Source organism: Chenopodium album, chromosome 5, assembly GCF_948465745.1.
Source record: "Chenopodium album chromosome 5, dcCheAlbu1.1, whole genome shotgun sequence".
NCBI lineage: Eukaryota > Viridiplantae > Streptophyta > Magnoliopsida > Caryophyllales > Amaranthaceae > Chenopodium > Chenopodium album.
The window spans coordinates 57984164-57997963 of NC_137838.1; the positions used below are offsets into that span (position 1 = coordinate 57984164).

General features: G+C 41.3%; 42 non-coding genes across 42 annotated transcripts; all 42 read left to right on the forward strand.

Moving 5' to 3' along the window:
* Window positions 1-138: 138 nt before the first annotated feature.
* Window positions 139-257, forward strand: LOC145633944 (5S ribosomal RNA). Its single transcript, XR_014113239.1, has one exon. It is a non-coding gene; the product is annotated as a 5S ribosomal RNA (ribosomal RNA).
* A 198-nt stretch (window positions 258-455) lies between these two features.
* On the forward strand, window positions 456-574 carry LOC145633932 (5S ribosomal RNA). The gene has a single exon (XR_014113227.1). It is a non-coding gene; the product is annotated as a 5S ribosomal RNA (ribosomal RNA).
* A 199-nt stretch (window positions 575-773) lies between these two features.
* On the forward strand, window positions 774-892 carry LOC145633816 (5S ribosomal RNA). Its single transcript, XR_014113116.1, has one exon. It is a non-coding gene; the product is annotated as a 5S ribosomal RNA (ribosomal RNA).
* Window positions 893-1273: 381 nt separating this feature from the next.
* LOC145633923 (5S ribosomal RNA) lies at window positions 1274-1392 on the forward strand. The gene has a single exon (XR_014113218.1). It is a non-coding gene; the product is annotated as a 5S ribosomal RNA (ribosomal RNA).
* A 198-nt stretch (window positions 1393-1590) lies between these two features.
* On the forward strand, window positions 1591-1709 carry LOC145634023 (5S ribosomal RNA). Its single transcript, XR_014113314.1, has one exon. It is a non-coding gene; the product is annotated as a 5S ribosomal RNA (ribosomal RNA).
* A 199-nt stretch (window positions 1710-1908) lies between these two features.
* Window positions 1909-2027, forward strand: LOC145633760 (5S ribosomal RNA). The gene has a single exon (XR_014113062.1). It is a non-coding gene; the product is annotated as a 5S ribosomal RNA (ribosomal RNA).
* A 199-nt stretch (window positions 2028-2226) lies between these two features.
* Window positions 2227-2345, forward strand: LOC145633700 (5S ribosomal RNA). Its single transcript, XR_014113005.1, has one exon. It is a non-coding gene; the product is annotated as a 5S ribosomal RNA (ribosomal RNA).
* A 197-nt stretch (window positions 2346-2542) lies between these two features.
* LOC145633895 (5S ribosomal RNA) lies at window positions 2543-2661 on the forward strand. The gene has a single exon (XR_014113192.1). It is a non-coding gene; the product is annotated as a 5S ribosomal RNA (ribosomal RNA).
* Window positions 2662-2860: 199 nt separating this feature from the next.
* LOC145633866 (5S ribosomal RNA) lies at window positions 2861-2979 on the forward strand. The gene has a single exon (XR_014113164.1). It is a non-coding gene; the product is annotated as a 5S ribosomal RNA (ribosomal RNA).
* Window positions 2980-3178: 199 nt separating this feature from the next.
* Window positions 3179-3297, forward strand: LOC145633736 (5S ribosomal RNA). The gene has a single exon (XR_014113039.1). It is a non-coding gene; the product is annotated as a 5S ribosomal RNA (ribosomal RNA).
* Window positions 3298-3495: 198 nt separating this feature from the next.
* On the forward strand, window positions 3496-3614 carry LOC145633788 (5S ribosomal RNA). Its single transcript, XR_014113089.1, has one exon. It is a non-coding gene; the product is annotated as a 5S ribosomal RNA (ribosomal RNA).
* Window positions 3615-3813: 199 nt separating this feature from the next.
* Window positions 3814-3932, forward strand: LOC145633764 (5S ribosomal RNA). Its single transcript, XR_014113066.1, has one exon. It is a non-coding gene; the product is annotated as a 5S ribosomal RNA (ribosomal RNA).
* Window positions 3933-4131: 199 nt separating this feature from the next.
* On the forward strand, window positions 4132-4250 carry LOC145634007 (5S ribosomal RNA). Its single transcript, XR_014113298.1, has one exon. It is a non-coding gene; the product is annotated as a 5S ribosomal RNA (ribosomal RNA).
* Window positions 4251-4446: 196 nt separating this feature from the next.
* On the forward strand, window positions 4447-4565 carry LOC145634024 (5S ribosomal RNA). Its single transcript, XR_014113315.1, has one exon. It is a non-coding gene; the product is annotated as a 5S ribosomal RNA (ribosomal RNA).
* Window positions 4566-4764: 199 nt separating this feature from the next.
* LOC145633769 (5S ribosomal RNA) lies at window positions 4765-4883 on the forward strand. The gene has a single exon (XR_014113071.1). It is a non-coding gene; the product is annotated as a 5S ribosomal RNA (ribosomal RNA).
* Window positions 4884-5082: 199 nt separating this feature from the next.
* On the forward strand, window positions 5083-5201 carry LOC145633790 (5S ribosomal RNA). The gene has a single exon (XR_014113091.1). It is a non-coding gene; the product is annotated as a 5S ribosomal RNA (ribosomal RNA).
* Window positions 5202-5400: 199 nt separating this feature from the next.
* LOC145633994 (5S ribosomal RNA) lies at window positions 5401-5519 on the forward strand. The gene has a single exon (XR_014113286.1). It is a non-coding gene; the product is annotated as a 5S ribosomal RNA (ribosomal RNA).
* Window positions 5520-5717: 198 nt separating this feature from the next.
* On the forward strand, window positions 5718-5836 carry LOC145633787 (5S ribosomal RNA). The gene has a single exon (XR_014113088.1). It is a non-coding gene; the product is annotated as a 5S ribosomal RNA (ribosomal RNA).
* A 198-nt stretch (window positions 5837-6034) lies between these two features.
* LOC145633943 (5S ribosomal RNA) lies at window positions 6035-6153 on the forward strand. Its single transcript, XR_014113238.1, has one exon. It is a non-coding gene; the product is annotated as a 5S ribosomal RNA (ribosomal RNA).
* Window positions 6154-6352: 199 nt separating this feature from the next.
* Window positions 6353-6471, forward strand: LOC145634042 (5S ribosomal RNA). Its single transcript, XR_014113332.1, has one exon. It is a non-coding gene; the product is annotated as a 5S ribosomal RNA (ribosomal RNA).
* Window positions 6472-6670: 199 nt separating this feature from the next.
* On the forward strand, window positions 6671-6789 carry LOC145634014 (5S ribosomal RNA). Its single transcript, XR_014113305.1, has one exon. It is a non-coding gene; the product is annotated as a 5S ribosomal RNA (ribosomal RNA).
* Window positions 6790-6986: 197 nt separating this feature from the next.
* On the forward strand, window positions 6987-7105 carry LOC145634067 (5S ribosomal RNA). Its single transcript, XR_014113356.1, has one exon. It is a non-coding gene; the product is annotated as a 5S ribosomal RNA (ribosomal RNA).
* A 195-nt stretch (window positions 7106-7300) lies between these two features.
* On the forward strand, window positions 7301-7419 carry LOC145634061 (5S ribosomal RNA). The gene has a single exon (XR_014113350.1). It is a non-coding gene; the product is annotated as a 5S ribosomal RNA (ribosomal RNA).
* A 197-nt stretch (window positions 7420-7616) lies between these two features.
* Window positions 7617-7735, forward strand: LOC145634043 (5S ribosomal RNA). The gene has a single exon (XR_014113333.1). It is a non-coding gene; the product is annotated as a 5S ribosomal RNA (ribosomal RNA).
* A 199-nt stretch (window positions 7736-7934) lies between these two features.
* Window positions 7935-8053, forward strand: LOC145633823 (5S ribosomal RNA). Its single transcript, XR_014113123.1, has one exon. It is a non-coding gene; the product is annotated as a 5S ribosomal RNA (ribosomal RNA).
* Window positions 8054-8525: 472 nt separating this feature from the next.
* LOC145633893 (5S ribosomal RNA) lies at window positions 8526-8644 on the forward strand. Its single transcript, XR_014113190.1, has one exon. It is a non-coding gene; the product is annotated as a 5S ribosomal RNA (ribosomal RNA).
* A 199-nt stretch (window positions 8645-8843) lies between these two features.
* On the forward strand, window positions 8844-8962 carry LOC145633830 (5S ribosomal RNA). Its single transcript, XR_014113129.1, has one exon. It is a non-coding gene; the product is annotated as a 5S ribosomal RNA (ribosomal RNA).
* A 198-nt stretch (window positions 8963-9160) lies between these two features.
* Window positions 9161-9279, forward strand: LOC145633949 (5S ribosomal RNA). The gene has a single exon (XR_014113243.1). It is a non-coding gene; the product is annotated as a 5S ribosomal RNA (ribosomal RNA).
* A 199-nt stretch (window positions 9280-9478) lies between these two features.
* LOC145633879 (5S ribosomal RNA) lies at window positions 9479-9597 on the forward strand. The gene has a single exon (XR_014113176.1). It is a non-coding gene; the product is annotated as a 5S ribosomal RNA (ribosomal RNA).
* A 199-nt stretch (window positions 9598-9796) lies between these two features.
* LOC145633963 (5S ribosomal RNA) lies at window positions 9797-9915 on the forward strand. The gene has a single exon (XR_014113256.1). It is a non-coding gene; the product is annotated as a 5S ribosomal RNA (ribosomal RNA).
* A 198-nt stretch (window positions 9916-10113) lies between these two features.
* Window positions 10114-10232, forward strand: LOC145633749 (5S ribosomal RNA). Its single transcript, XR_014113051.1, has one exon. It is a non-coding gene; the product is annotated as a 5S ribosomal RNA (ribosomal RNA).
* A 200-nt stretch (window positions 10233-10432) lies between these two features.
* On the forward strand, window positions 10433-10551 carry LOC145633792 (5S ribosomal RNA). The gene has a single exon (XR_014113093.1). It is a non-coding gene; the product is annotated as a 5S ribosomal RNA (ribosomal RNA).
* Window positions 10552-10707: 156 nt separating this feature from the next.
* Window positions 10708-10826, forward strand: LOC145633958 (5S ribosomal RNA). The gene has a single exon (XR_014113251.1). It is a non-coding gene; the product is annotated as a 5S ribosomal RNA (ribosomal RNA).
* Window positions 10827-11021: 195 nt separating this feature from the next.
* Window positions 11022-11140, forward strand: LOC145633983 (5S ribosomal RNA). Its single transcript, XR_014113275.1, has one exon. It is a non-coding gene; the product is annotated as a 5S ribosomal RNA (ribosomal RNA).
* A 198-nt stretch (window positions 11141-11338) lies between these two features.
* LOC145633995 (5S ribosomal RNA) lies at window positions 11339-11457 on the forward strand. The gene has a single exon (XR_014113287.1). It is a non-coding gene; the product is annotated as a 5S ribosomal RNA (ribosomal RNA).
* Window positions 11458-11655: 198 nt separating this feature from the next.
* Window positions 11656-11774, forward strand: LOC145634009 (5S ribosomal RNA). Its single transcript, XR_014113300.1, has one exon. It is a non-coding gene; the product is annotated as a 5S ribosomal RNA (ribosomal RNA).
* Window positions 11775-11973: 199 nt separating this feature from the next.
* On the forward strand, window positions 11974-12092 carry LOC145633990 (5S ribosomal RNA). The gene has a single exon (XR_014113282.1). It is a non-coding gene; the product is annotated as a 5S ribosomal RNA (ribosomal RNA).
* A 199-nt stretch (window positions 12093-12291) lies between these two features.
* Window positions 12292-12410, forward strand: LOC145633928 (5S ribosomal RNA). The gene has a single exon (XR_014113223.1). It is a non-coding gene; the product is annotated as a 5S ribosomal RNA (ribosomal RNA).
* A 198-nt stretch (window positions 12411-12608) lies between these two features.
* Window positions 12609-12727, forward strand: LOC145633868 (5S ribosomal RNA). Its single transcript, XR_014113166.1, has one exon. It is a non-coding gene; the product is annotated as a 5S ribosomal RNA (ribosomal RNA).
* A 199-nt stretch (window positions 12728-12926) lies between these two features.
* Window positions 12927-13045, forward strand: LOC145633793 (5S ribosomal RNA). The gene has a single exon (XR_014113094.1). It is a non-coding gene; the product is annotated as a 5S ribosomal RNA (ribosomal RNA).
* Window positions 13046-13244: 199 nt separating this feature from the next.
* On the forward strand, window positions 13245-13363 carry LOC145633921 (5S ribosomal RNA). The gene has a single exon (XR_014113216.1). It is a non-coding gene; the product is annotated as a 5S ribosomal RNA (ribosomal RNA).
* A 199-nt stretch (window positions 13364-13562) lies between these two features.
* Window positions 13563-13681, forward strand: LOC145634044 (5S ribosomal RNA). The gene has a single exon (XR_014113334.1). It is a non-coding gene; the product is annotated as a 5S ribosomal RNA (ribosomal RNA).
* The last annotated feature ends 119 nt before the right edge of the window (window positions 13682-13800 follow it).

Here is a 13800-nt window from a genome sequence, read left to right on the forward strand (position 1 = left end):
TTAGACGCGTAGATCTCGAAAAAAAACCAATTTGAAAAAAAAACGTTTAATTCGGACGATCGGGCACAAAGTTAGGGCATTTCGAAGGAAATCAGAGGCTGGAAAGGGTTTAAATACAAAATAGCGCAATAATTAAATGGGTGTGATCATACCAGCACTAATGCACCGAATCCCATACGAACTCCGCAGTTAAGCGTGCTTGGGCGAGAGTGGTACTAGGATGGGTGACCTCCTGGGAAGTCCTCGTGTTGCATCCCTTTTTTGCCGAATTCGTAATTTTTATTTGTTTTCGGTTGATATGAGATGGGAAATGGTTTGGGACGCGTAGATCTAAAAAAAAAACCAATTTGAAAAAAAAAATGTTTAATTCGGACGATCGGGCACAAAGTTACGGCATTTCGAAGTAAATCAGAGGCTGGTAAGGGTTTAAATACAAAATAGCGCAATAAGTAAATAGGTGCGATCATACCAGCACTAATGCACTGGATCCCATCAGAACTCCGCAGTTAAACGTGCTAGGGCGAGAGTAGTACTAGGATGGGTGACCTCCTGGGAAGTCCTCGTGTTGTATCCCTTTTTTGCCGAATTCGTAATTTTTATTTGTTTTCGGTTATTTTGAGATTGGAAATGGTTTGGGACGCGTAGATCTCGAAAAAAAAACCAATTTGAAAAAAAAAATGTTTAATTCGGACGATCAGGCACAAAGTTACGGCATTTCGAAGGAAATCAGAGGCTGGAAAGGGTATAAATACAAAATAGCGCAATAAGTAAATGGGTGCGATCATACCAGCACTAATGCACCGGATCCCATCAGAACTCCGCAGTTAAGCGTGCTTGGGCGAGAGTAGTACTAGGATTGGTAACCTCCTGGGAAGTCCTCGTGTTGCACCCCTTTTTTGCCGAATTCGTAATTTTTTTTTGTTTTCGGTTATTTTGAGATAGGATATGGTTTGGGATGCGTAGATCTCGAAAAAAAACCAATTTGAAAAAAATAATGTTTAATTCGGACGATCGGGCACAAAGTTACGGCATTTCGAAGGAAATCAGAGGCTGGAAGTCCTCGTGTTGCACCCCTTTTTTGCCGAATTCGTAATTTTTATTTATTTTCGGTTATTTTGAGATAGGAAATGGTTTGGGACGCGTAGATATCGAAAAGAAATTCAATTTGAAAAAAAATATATTTAATTCGGACAATCGGGCACAAAGTTACGGTATTTCGAAGGAAATCAGAGGTTGGAAAGGGTATAAATACAAAATAGCGCAATAAATAAATGGGTGCGATCATACCAGCACTAATGCACCGGATCCCACCAGAACTCCGTAGTTAAGCGTTCTTGGGCGAGAGTAGTACTAGGATGGGTGACCTCCTGGGAAGTCCTCGTGCTGCACCCCTTTTTTGCCGAATTCGTAATTTTTATTTGTTTTCGGTTATTTTGAGATGGGAAATGATTTGGGACGCGTAGATCTTGAAAAAAAAACCAATTTGAAAAAAAAATGTTTAATTCGGACGATCGGGCACAAAGTTACAGCATTTCGAAGGAAATCAGAGCCTGGAAAGGGTATAAATAAAAAATAGCACAATAAGTAAATGGGTGCGATCATACCAGCACTAATGCACCGGATCCCATCAGAACTCCGCAGTTAAGCGTGCTTGGGCGAGAGTAGTACTAGGATTGGTAACCCCCTGGGAATTCCTCATGTTGTACCCCTTTTTTGCCGAATTCGTAATTTTTATTTGTTTTCGGTTATTTTGAAATAGGAAATGGTTTGGGACGCGTAGATCTCGAAAAAAAAACCAATTTGAAAAAAAAAATGTTTAATTCGGACGATCGTGCACAAAGTTACAGCATTTCGAAGGAAATCAGAGGCTGGAAAGGGTATAAATACAAAATAGCGCAAGAAGTAAATGGGTGCGATTATACCAGCACTAATGCACCGGATCCCATCAGAACTCCGCAGTTAAGCGTGCTTGGGCGAGAGTAGTACTAGGATAGGTGACCTCCTGGGAAGTCCTCGTGTTGCACCCCTTTTTTGCCGAATTCGTAATTTTTATTTATTTTCGGTTATTTTGAGATGGGAAATGGTTCGAGACGCGTAGATCTCGAAAAGAAAACCAATTTGAAATAAAAATTGTTTAATTCGGACGATCGGACACAAAGTTACGGCATTTAGAAGGAAATCAGAGGCTGGAAAGGGTATAAATACAAAATAGCGCAATAAGTAAATGGGTGCGATCATACCAGCACTAATGCACCGGATCCCATCAGAACTCCGCAGTTAAGCGTTCTTGGGCGAGAGTAGTACTAGGATGGGTGACCTCCTGGGAAGTCCTCGTGTTGCACCCCTTTTCTGCCAAATTCGTAATTTTTATTTGTTTTCGGTTATTTTGAGATGGGAAATGGTTTGGGAAGCGTAGATCTAAAAAAAAAACCAATTTGAAAAAAAAATGTTTAATTCGGACGATCAGGCACAAAGTTACGGCATTTCGAAGGAAATCAGAGGCTGGAAAGGGTATAAATACAAAATAGCGCAATAAGTAAATGGGTGCGATCATACCAGCACTAATGCACCGGATCCCATCAGAATTCCGCAGTTAAGCGTGCTTGGGCGAGAGTAGTACTATGATTGGTGACCTCCTGGGAAGTCCTCGTGTTGCACCCCTTTTTTGCCGAATTCGTAATTTTTTTTTGTTTTCGGTTATTTTGGGATGGGAAATGGTTTGGGACGCGTAGATCTCGAAAAAAAAACCAATTTGAAAAAAAAAATGTTTAATTCGGACAATCGGGCACAAAGTTACAGTATTTCGAAGGAAATTAGAAGTTGGAAAGGGTATAAATACAAAATAACGCAATAATTAAATGGGTGCGATCATACCAGCACTAATGCACCGGATCCAATCAGAACTCCGCAGTTAAGAGTTCTTGGGCGAGAGTAGTACTAGGATGGGTGACCTCCTGGGAAATCCTCGTGTTGCACCCCTTTTTTGCCGAATTCGTAATTTTTATTTTTTTTCGGTTATTTTGAGATGGGAAATGATTTGGGACGCGTAGATCTTGAAAAAAAAACCAATTTGAAAAAAAAAATGTTTAATTCGGACGATCGGGCACAAAGTTACGGCATTTCGAAGGAAATCAGAGCCTTGAAAGGGTATAAATACAAAATAGCGCAATAAGTAAATGGGTGCGATCATACTAGCACTAATGCACCGGATCCCATCAGAACTCCGCAGTTAAGCGTGCTTGGGCGAGAGTAGTACTAGGATGGGTGACCTCCTAGGAAGTCCTCGTGTTGCACCCCTTTTTTGCCGAATTCGTAATTTTTATTTGTTTTCGGTTATTTTGAGATGGCAAATGATTTGGGACGTGTAGATCTTGAAAAAAAAAACAAATCTGAAATTATTTTTTTAATTCGGACGATCGGGCACAAAGTTACGGCATTTCGAAGGAAATCAGAGCCTGGAAAGGGTATAAATACAAAATAGCGCAATAAGTAAATGGGTGCGATCATAACAGCACTAATGCACCGGATCCCATCAGAACTCCGCAGTTAAGCGTGCTTGGGCGAGAGTAGTACTAGGATGGGTGACCTCCTGGGAAGTCCTCGTGTTGCATCCCTTTTTTGCCGAATTCGAAATTTTTATTTGTTTTCGGTTATTTTGAGATGGGAAATGGTTTGAGACGCGTAGATCTCGAAAAAAAAACCGATTTGAAAAAAAAAACGTTTAATTCGGACGATCGGGCACAAAGTTACGGCATTTCGAAGGAAATCAGAGGCTGGAAAGGGTTTAAATACAAAATAGCGCAATAAGTAAATGGGTGTGATCATACCAGCACTAATGCACCGGATCCCATCAGAACTCCGCAGTTAAGCGTGCTTGGGCGAGAGTGGTACTAGGATGGGTGACCTCCTGGGAAGTCCTCGTGTTGCATCCCTTTTTTGCCGAATTCGTAACTTTTATTTGTTTTCGGTTATTTTGAGATGGGAAATGGTTTGGGACGCGTAGATCTCGAAAAAAAAACCAATTTGAAAAAAAAAATGTTTAATTCGGACGATCGGGCACAAAGTTACGGCATTTCGAAGGAAATCAGAGGCTGGTAAGGGTATAAATACAAAATAACGCAATAAGTAAATGGGTGCGATCATACCAGCACTAATGCACTGGATCCCATCAGAACACCGCAGTTAAGCGTGCTTGGGCGAGAGTAGTACTAGGATTGGTAACCTCCTGGGAAGTCCTCGTGTTGCACCCCTTTTTTGCCGAATTCGTAATTTTTATTTATTTTCGGTTATTTTGAGATGGGAAATGGTTTGGGACGCGTAGATCTCGAAAAAAACCAATTTGAAAAAAAAAATGTTTAATTCGGACAATCGGGCACAAAGTTACGGTATTTCGAAGGAAATCAGAGGTTGGAAAGGGTATAAATACAAAATAGCGCAATAAATAATGTGTGCGATCATACCAGTACTAATGCACCGGATCCCATCAGAACTCCGTAGTTCAGCGTTCTTGGGCGAGAGTAGTACTAAGATGGATGACCTCCTGGGAAGTCCTCGTGTTGCTCCCCTATTTTGCCGAATTCGTAATTTTTATTTGTTTTCGGTTATTTTGAGATGGGAAATGATTTGGGACGCGTAGATCTTGAAAAAAAAACCAATTTGAAAAAAAAAATGTTTAATTCGGACGATCGGGCACAAAGTTACGGCATTTCGAAGGAAATCAGAGCCTTGAAAGGGTATAAATACAAAATAGCGCAATAAGTAAATGGGTGCGATCATACTAGCACTAATGCACCGGATCCCATCAGAACTCCGCAGTTAAGCGTGCTTGGGCGAGAGTAGTACTAGGATGGGTGACCTCCTAAGAAGTCCTCGTGTTGCACCCCTTTTTTGCCGAATTCGTAATTTTTATTTGTTTTCGGTTATTTTGAGATGGGAAATGATTTGGGACGTGTAGATCTTGAAAAAAAAAACAAATCTGAAATTTTTTTTTTTAATTCGGACGATCGGGCACAAAGTTACGGCATTTCGAAGGAAATCAGAGCCTGGAAAGGGTATAAATACAAAATAGCGCAATAAGTAAATGGGTGCGATCATAACAGCACTAATGCACCGGATCCCATCAGAACTCCGCAGTTAAGCGTGCTTGGGCGAGAGTAGTACTAGGATGGGTGACCTCCTGGGAAGTCCTCGTGTTGCATCCCTTTTTTGCCGAATTCGAAATTTTTATTTGTTTTCGGTTATTTTGAGATGGGAAATGGTTTGAGACGCGTAGATCTCGAAAAAAAAACCAATTTGAAAAAAAAAACGTTTAATTCGGACGATCGGGCACAAAGTTACGGCATTTCGAAGGAAATCAGAGGCTGGAAAGGGTTTAAATACAAAATAGCGCAATAAGTAAATGGGTGTGATCCTACCAGCACTAATGCACCGGATCCCATCAGAACTCCGCAGTTAAGCGTCCTTGGGCGAGAGTGGTACTAGGATGGGTGACCTCCCGGGAAGTCCTCGTGTTGCATCCCTTTTTTGCCGAATTCGTAACTTTTATTTGTTTTCGGTTATTTTGAGATGGGAAATGGTTTGGGACGCGTAGATCTCGAAAAAAAAACCAATTTGAAAAAAAAATGTTTAATTCGGACGATCGGGCACAAAGTTACGGCATTTCGAAGGAATTCAGAGGCTGGAAAGGGTATAAATACAAAATAGCGCAATAAGTAAATGGGTGCGATCATACCAGCACTAATGCACCGGATCCCATTAGAACTCCGCAGTTAAGCGTTCTTGGGCGAGAGTAGTACTAGAATGGGTGACCTCCTGGGAAGTCCTCGTGTTGCACCCCTTTTTTGCCGAATTCGTAATTTTTATTTGTTTTCGGTTATTTTAAGATGGGAAATGGTTTGGGACGCTAAGATCTCGAAAAAAAAACCAATTTAAAAAAAAAATGTTTAATTCGGACAATCGGGCACAAAGTTACGGCATTTAGAAGGAAATCAGAGGCTGGAAAAGGTATAAATATAAAATAGCGCAATAAGTAAATGGGTGCGATCATACCAACACTAATGCACCGGATCCCATCTGAACTCCGCAGTTAAGCATGCTTGGGCGAGAGTAGTACTAGGATGGGTGACCTCTTTGGAAGTCCTCGTGTTGCACCCCTTTTTTTCCGAATTCGTAATTTTTATTTGTTTTCGGTTATTTTGAGATGGGAAATGGTTTGGGACGCATAGATCTCAAAAAAAAAAACAATTTGAAAAAAAAAATATTTTATTCGGACGATCGGGTACAAAGTTACGGCATTTCGAAGGAAATCAGGGGCTGGAAAGGGTATAAATACAAAATAACACAATAAGTAAATGGGAGCGATCATACCAGCACTAATGCACTGGATTCCATCAGAACTCCGCTGTTAAGCAGGCTTGGGCGAGAGTAGTACTAGGATGGGTGACCTCCTGGGAAGTCCTCGTGTTGCACCCCTTTTCTGCCGAATTCGTAATTTTTATTTGTTTTCGGATATTTTGAGATGGGAAATGGTTTGGGACGCGTAGATCTAAAAAAAAAAACCAATTTGAAAAAAAAAATGTTTAATTCGGACGATTGGGCACAAAGTTACGGTATTTCGAAGGAAATCAGAGCCTGGAAAGGGTATAAATACAAAATAGCGCAATAAGTAAATGGGTGCGATCATACCAGTACTAATGCACCGGATTCCATCAGAACTCCGCAGTTAAGCAGGCTTGGGCGAGAGTAGTACTAGGATGGGTGACCTCCTGGGAAGTCCTCGTGATGCACCCCTTTTCTGCCGAATTCGTAATTTTTATTTGTTTTTGGATATTTTGAGATGGGAAATGGTTTGGGACGCGTAGATCTCAAAAAAAAAACAATTTGAAAAAAAAATGTTTAATTCGGACGATCGGGCACAAAGTTACGACATTTCGAAGGAAATCAGAGGCTGGAAAGGGTATAAATACAAAATAGCGCAATAAGTAAATGGGTGCGATCATACCAGCACTAATGCACCGGATCCCATCAGAACTCCGCAGTTTAACGTTCTTGGGCAAGAGTAAAACTAGGATGGGTGACCTCCTGGGAAGTCCTCGTGTTGCACCCCTTTTCTGCTGAATTCGTAATTTTTATTTGTTTTCGGTTATTTTGAGATGGGAAATGGTTTGGAACGCGTAGATAAAAAAAAACCAATTTGAAAAAAAAAATGCTTGATTCGGACGATCGGGCACAAAGTTACGGCATCTCGAAGGAAATCAGGGGCTGGAAAGGGTATAAATACAAAATAGCTCAATAAGTAAATGGGTGCGATCATACCACCACTAATGCACCGGATTCCATTAGAACTCCGCAGTTAAGCAGGCTTGGGCGAGAGTAGTACTAGGATGGGTGACCCCCTTGGAAGTCCTCGTGTTGCACCCCTTTTCTGCCGAATTCGTAATTTTTATTTGTTTTTGGTTATTTTGAGATGGGAAATGGTTTGGGACGCGTAGATCTCGAAAAAAAAACCAATTTGAAAAAAAAATATTTAATTCGAACGATCGGGCACAAAGTTACGGCATTTCGAAGGAAATCAGAGGCTGGAAAGGGTATAAATACAAAATAGCGCAATAAGTAAATGGGGAGATCATACCAGCACTAATGCACCGGATCCCATCAGAACTCCGCAGTTAAGCGTTCTTGGGTGAGAGTAGTACTAGGATGGGTGACCTCCTGGGAAGTCCTCGTGTTGCACCCCTTTTTTGCCGAATTCGTAATTTTTATTTGTTTTCGGTTATTTTGAGATGGGAAATGGTTTGGGACGCGTAGATCTCGAAAATAAAACCAATTTGAAAAAAAAAATGTTTAATTCGGACGATCGGGCACAAAGTTACGGCATTTAGAAGGAAATCAGAGGTTGGAAAGGGTATAAATACAAAATAGCACATTAAGTAAATGGGTGCGATCATACCAGCACTAATGCACCGGATCCCATCAGAACTCCGCAGTTAAGCGTGCTTGGGCGAGAGTAGTACTAGGATGGGTGACCTCTTTGGCAGTCCTCGTGTTGCACCCCTTTTTTGCCGAATTCGTAATTTTTATTTGTTTTCGGTTATTTTGAGATGGGAAATGGTTTGGGAGGCGTAGATAAAAAAAAACCAATTTGAAAAAAAAAATGCTTGATTCGGACGATCGGGCACAAAGTTACGGCATCTCGAAGGAAATCAGGGGCTGGAAAGGGTATAAATACAAAATAGCGCAATAAGTAAATGGGTGCGATCATACCAGCACTAATGCACCGGATTCCATTAGGATGGGTGACCCCCTAGGAAGTCCTCGTGTTGCACCCCTTTTCTGCCGAATTCGTAATTTTTATTTGTTTTCGGATAAATTGAGATGGGAAATGGTTTGGGACGCGTAGATCTAAAAAAAAAAAACAATTTGAAAAAAAAATGTTTAATTCGGACGATCGGCCACAAAGTTACGGCATTTCGAAGGAAATCAGAGGCTGGAAAGGGTATAAATACAAAATAGCGCAATAAGTAAATGGGTGCGATCATACCAGCACTAATGCACCGGATCCCATCAGAACTCTGCAGTTAAGCGTTCTTGGACGAGAGTAGTACTACGATGGGTGACCTCCTGGGAAGTCCTCGTGTTGCACCCCTTTTCTGCCGAATTCGTAATTTTTATTTGTTTTCGGTTATTTTGAGATGGGAAATAGTTTGGGACGCGTAGATCTCGAAAAAAAAACCAATTTGAAAAAAAAAATAATTAATTCGGACGATCGGGCACAAAGTTACGGCATTTCGAAGGAAATCAGAGGCTTGAAAGGGTATAAATACAAAATAGCGCAATAAGTAAATGGGTGCGATCATACCAGCACTAATGCACCGGATCCCATCTGAACTCCGCAGTTAAGCGTGCTTTGGCGAGAGTAGTACTAGGATGGGTGACCTCCTGGGAAGTCTTCGTGTTGCACCCCTTTTTTGCCGAATTCGTAATTTTTATTTGTTTTCGGTTATTTTGAGATGGGAAATGGTTTGGGACGCGTAGATCTCGAAAAAAAAACCAATTTGAAAAAAAAATGTTTAATTCGGACGATCGGCCACAAAGTTACGGCATTTCGAAGGAAATCAGAGGCTGGAAAGGGTATAAATACAAAATAGCGCAATAAGTAAATGGGTGCGATCATACCAGCACTAATGCACCGGATCCTATCAGAACTCCGCAGTTAAGCGTTCTTGGGTGAGAATAGTACTAGGATGGGTGACCTCCTGGGAAGTCCTCGTGTTGCACCCCTTTTTTGCCGAATTCGTAATTTTTATTTGTTTTCGGTTATTTTGAGATGGGAAATGGTTTGGGACGCGTAGATCTCGAAAAAAAAACCAATTTGAAAAAAAAAATGTTTAATTCGGACGATCGGGCACAAAGTTACGGCATTTCGAAGGAAATCAGAGGCTGGAAAGGGTATAAATAAAAAATAGCGCAATAAGTAAATGGGTGCGATCATACCAGCTCTAATGCACCGGATCCCATCAGAACTCCGCAGTTAAGCGTTCTTGGACGAGAGTAGTACTAGGATGGGTGACCTCCTGGGAAGTCCTCGTGTTGCACCCCTTTTCTGCCGAATTCGTAATTTTTATTTGTTTTCGGTTATTTTGAGATGGGAAATAGTTTGGGACGCGTAGATCTCGAAAAAAAAACCAATTTGAAAAAAAAAATAATTAATTCGGACGATCGGGCACAAAGTTACGGCATTTCGAAGGAAATCAGAGGCTGGAAAGGGTATAAATACAAAATAGCGCAATAAGTAAATGGGTGCGATAATACCAGCACTAATGCACCGGATCCCATCTGAACTCTGCAGTTAAGCGTGCTTTGGCGAGAGTAGTACTAGGATGGGTGACCTCCTGGGAAGTCTTCGTGTTGCACCCCTTTTTTGCCGAATTCGTAATTTTTATTTGTTTTCGGTTATTTTGAGATGGGAAATGGTTTGGGACGCGTAGATCTCGAAAAAAAAACCAATTTGAAAAAAAAATGTTTAATTCGGACGATCGGGCGCAAAGTTACGGCATTTAGAAGGAAATCAGAGGCTTGAAAGGGTATAAATACAAAATAGCGCAATAAGTAAATGGGTGCGATCATACCAGCACTAATGCACCGGATCCCATCAGAACTCCGCAGTTAAGCGTGCTTGGGCGAGAGTAGTACTAGGATGGGTGACCTCCTGAGCAGTCCTCGTGTTGCACCCCTTTTTTGCCGCATTCGTAATTTATATTTGTTTTCGGTTATTTTGAGATGGGAAATGGTTTGGGACGCGTAGATCTCGAAAAAAAAACCAATTTGAAAAAAAAAAATGTTTAATTCGGACGATCGGGCACAAAGTTACGGTATTTCGAAGGAAATCAGAGCCTGGAAAGGGTATAAATACAAAATAGCGCAATAAATAAATGGGTGCGATCATACCAGCACTAATGCACCGGATCCCATCAGAACTCCGCAGTTAAGCGTTCTTGGGCGAGAGTAGTACTAGGATGGGTGACCTCCTGGGAAGTCCTCGTGTTGCAACCCTTTTCTGCCGAATTCGTAATTTTTATTTGTTTTCGGTTATTTTGAGATGGGAAATAGTTTGGGACGCGTAGATCTCGAAAAAAAAACCAATTTGAAAAAAAATTAATTAATTTGGACGATCGGGCACAAAGTTACAAAATAGCGCAATAAGTAAATGGGAACGATCATACCAGCACTAATGCACCGGATCCCATCAGAACTCCGCAGTTAAGCGTGCCTGGGCGAGAGTAGTTCTAGGATGGGTGACCTCCTGGGAAGTCCTCGTGTTGCACCCCTTTTCTGCTGAATTCGTAATTTTTATTTGTTTTCGGTTATTTTGAGATGGGAAATGGTTTGGGACGCGTAGATAAAAAAAAACCAATTTGAAAAAAAAAATGCTTGATTCGGACGATCGGGCACAAAGTTACGGCATCTCGAAGGAAATCAGGGGCTGGAAAGGGTATAAATACAAAATAGCGCAATAAGTAAATGGGTGCGATCATACCAGCACTAATGCACCGGATTCCATTAGAACTCCGCAGTTAAGCAGGCTTGGGCGAGAGTAGTACTAGGATGGGTGACCCCCTAGGAAGTCCTCGTGTTGCACCCCTTTTCTGCCGAATTCGTAATTTTTATTTGTTTTCGGATAAATTGAGATGGGAAATGGTTTGGGACGCGTAGATCTAAAAAAAAAAAACAATTTGAAAAAAAAATGTTTAATTCGGACGATCGGGCACAAAGTTACGGCATTTCGAAGGAAATCAGAGGCTGGAAAGGGTATAAATACAAAATAGCGCAATAAGTAAATGGGTGCGATCATACCAGCACTAATGCACCGGATCCCATCAGAACTCCGCAGTTAAGAAATCTTGGGCGAGAGTAGTACTAGGACGGGTGACCACCTGGGAAGTCCTCGTGTTGCACTCCTTTTTTGCCGAATTCATAATTTTTATTTGTTTTTGGTTATTTTGAGATGGGAAATGGTTTGGGACGCGTAGATCTCGAAAAAAAAACCAATCTGAAAAAAAAATGTTTAATTTGGACGATCGGCCACAAAGTTACGGCATTTCGAAGGAAATCAGAGGCTGGAAAGGGTATAAATACAAAATAGCGCAATAAGTAAATGGGTGCGATCATACCAGCACTAATGCACCGGATCCTATCAGAACTCCGCAGTTAAGCGTTCTTGGGTGAGAATAGTACTAGGAAGGGTGACCTCCTGGGAAGTCCTCGTGTTGCACCCCTTTTTTGCCGAATTCGTAATTTTTATTTGTTTTCGGTTATTTTGAGATGGGAAATGGTTTGGGACGCGTAGATCTCGAAAAAAAAACCAATTTGAAAAAAAAAATGTTTAATTCGGACGATCGGGCACAAAGTTACGGCATTTCGAAGGAAATCAGAGGCTGGAAAGGGTATAAATAAAAAATAGCGCAATAAGTAAATGGGTGCGATCATACCAGCTCTAATGCACCGAATCCCATCAGAACTCCGCAGTTAAGCGTTCTTGGACGAGAGTAGTACTAGGATGGGTGACCTCCTGGGAAGTCCTCGTGTTGCACCCCTTTTCTGCCGAATTCGTAATTTTTATTTGTTTTCGGTTATTTTGAGATGGGAAATAGTTTGGGACGCGTAGATCTCGAAAAAAAAACCAATTTGAAAAAAAAAATAATTAATTCGGACGATAGGGCACAAAGTTACGGCATTTCGAAGGAAATCAGAGGCTGGAAAGGGTATAAATATAAAATAGCGCAATAAGTAAATGGGTGCGATCATACCAGCACTAATGCACCGGATCCCATCTGAACTCTGCAGTTAAGCGTGCTTTGGCGAGAGTAGTACTAGGATGGGTGACCTCCTGGGAAGTCTTCGTGTTGCACCCCTTTTTTGCCGAATTCGTAATTTTTATTTGTTTTCGGTGTTTTTGAGATGAGAAATGGTTTGGGACGCGTAGATCTCGAAAAAAAAACCAATTTGAAAAAAAAATGTTTAATTCGGACGATCGGGCGCAAAGTTACGGCATTTAGAAGGAAATCAGAGGCTGGAAAGGGTATAAATACAAAATAGCGCAATAAGTAAATGGGTGCGATCATACCAGCACTAATGCACCGGATCCCATCAGAACTCCGCAGTTAAGCGTGCTTGGGCGAGAGTAGTACTAGGATAGGTGACCTCCTGAGCAGTCCTCGTGTTGCACCCCTTTTTTGCCGCATTCGTAATTTATATTTGTTTTCGGTTATTTTGAGATGGGAAATGGTTTGGGACGCGTAGATCTCGAAAAAAAAACCAATTTGAAAAAAAAAATGTTTAATTCGGACGATCGGGCACAAAGTTACGGTATTTCGAAGGAAATCAGAGCCTGGAAAGGGTATAAATACAAAATAGCGCAATAAATAAATGGGTGCGATCATACCAGCACTAATGCACCGGATCCCATCAGAACTCCGCAGTTAAGCGTTCTTGGGCGAGAGTAGTACTAGGATGGGTGACCTCCTGGGAAGTCCTCGTGTTGCAACCCTTTTCTGCCGAATTCGTAATTTTTATTTGATTTCGGTTATTTTGAGATGGGAAATAGTTTGGGACGCGTAGATCTCGAAAAAAAAACCAATTTGAAAAAAAAAATGCTTGATTCGGACGATCGGGCACAAAGTTACGGCATCTCGAAGGAAATCAGGGGCTGGAAAAGGTATAAATACAAAATAGCGCAATAAGTAAATGGGTGCGATCATACCAGCACTAATGCACCGGATTCCATCAGAACTCCGCAGTTAAGCAGGCTTGGGCGAGAGTAGTACTAGGATGGGTGACCTCCTGGGAAGTCCTCGTGTTGCACTCCTTTTCTGCCGAATTCGTAATTTTTATTTGTTTTCGGATAAATTGAGATGGGAAATTGTTTGGGACGCGTAGATCTCAAAAAAAAAAAACAATTAGAAAAAAAAATGTTTAATTCGGACGATCGAGCACAAAGTTACGGCATTTCAAAGGAAATTAGAGGCTGGAAAGGGTATAAATACAAAATAGCGCAATAAGTAAATGGGTGCGATCATACCAGCACTAATGCACCGGATCCCATCAGAACTCCGCAGTTAAGCAATCTTGGGCGAGAGTAGTACTAGGACGGGTGACCACCTGGGAAGTCCTCGAGTTGCACTCCTTTTTTGCCGAATTCATAATTTTTATTTGTTTTTGGTTATTTTGAGATGGGAAATGGTTTGGGACGCGTAGATCTCGAAAAAAAAACCAATTAAAAAAAAAATGTTTTATTCGGACGAT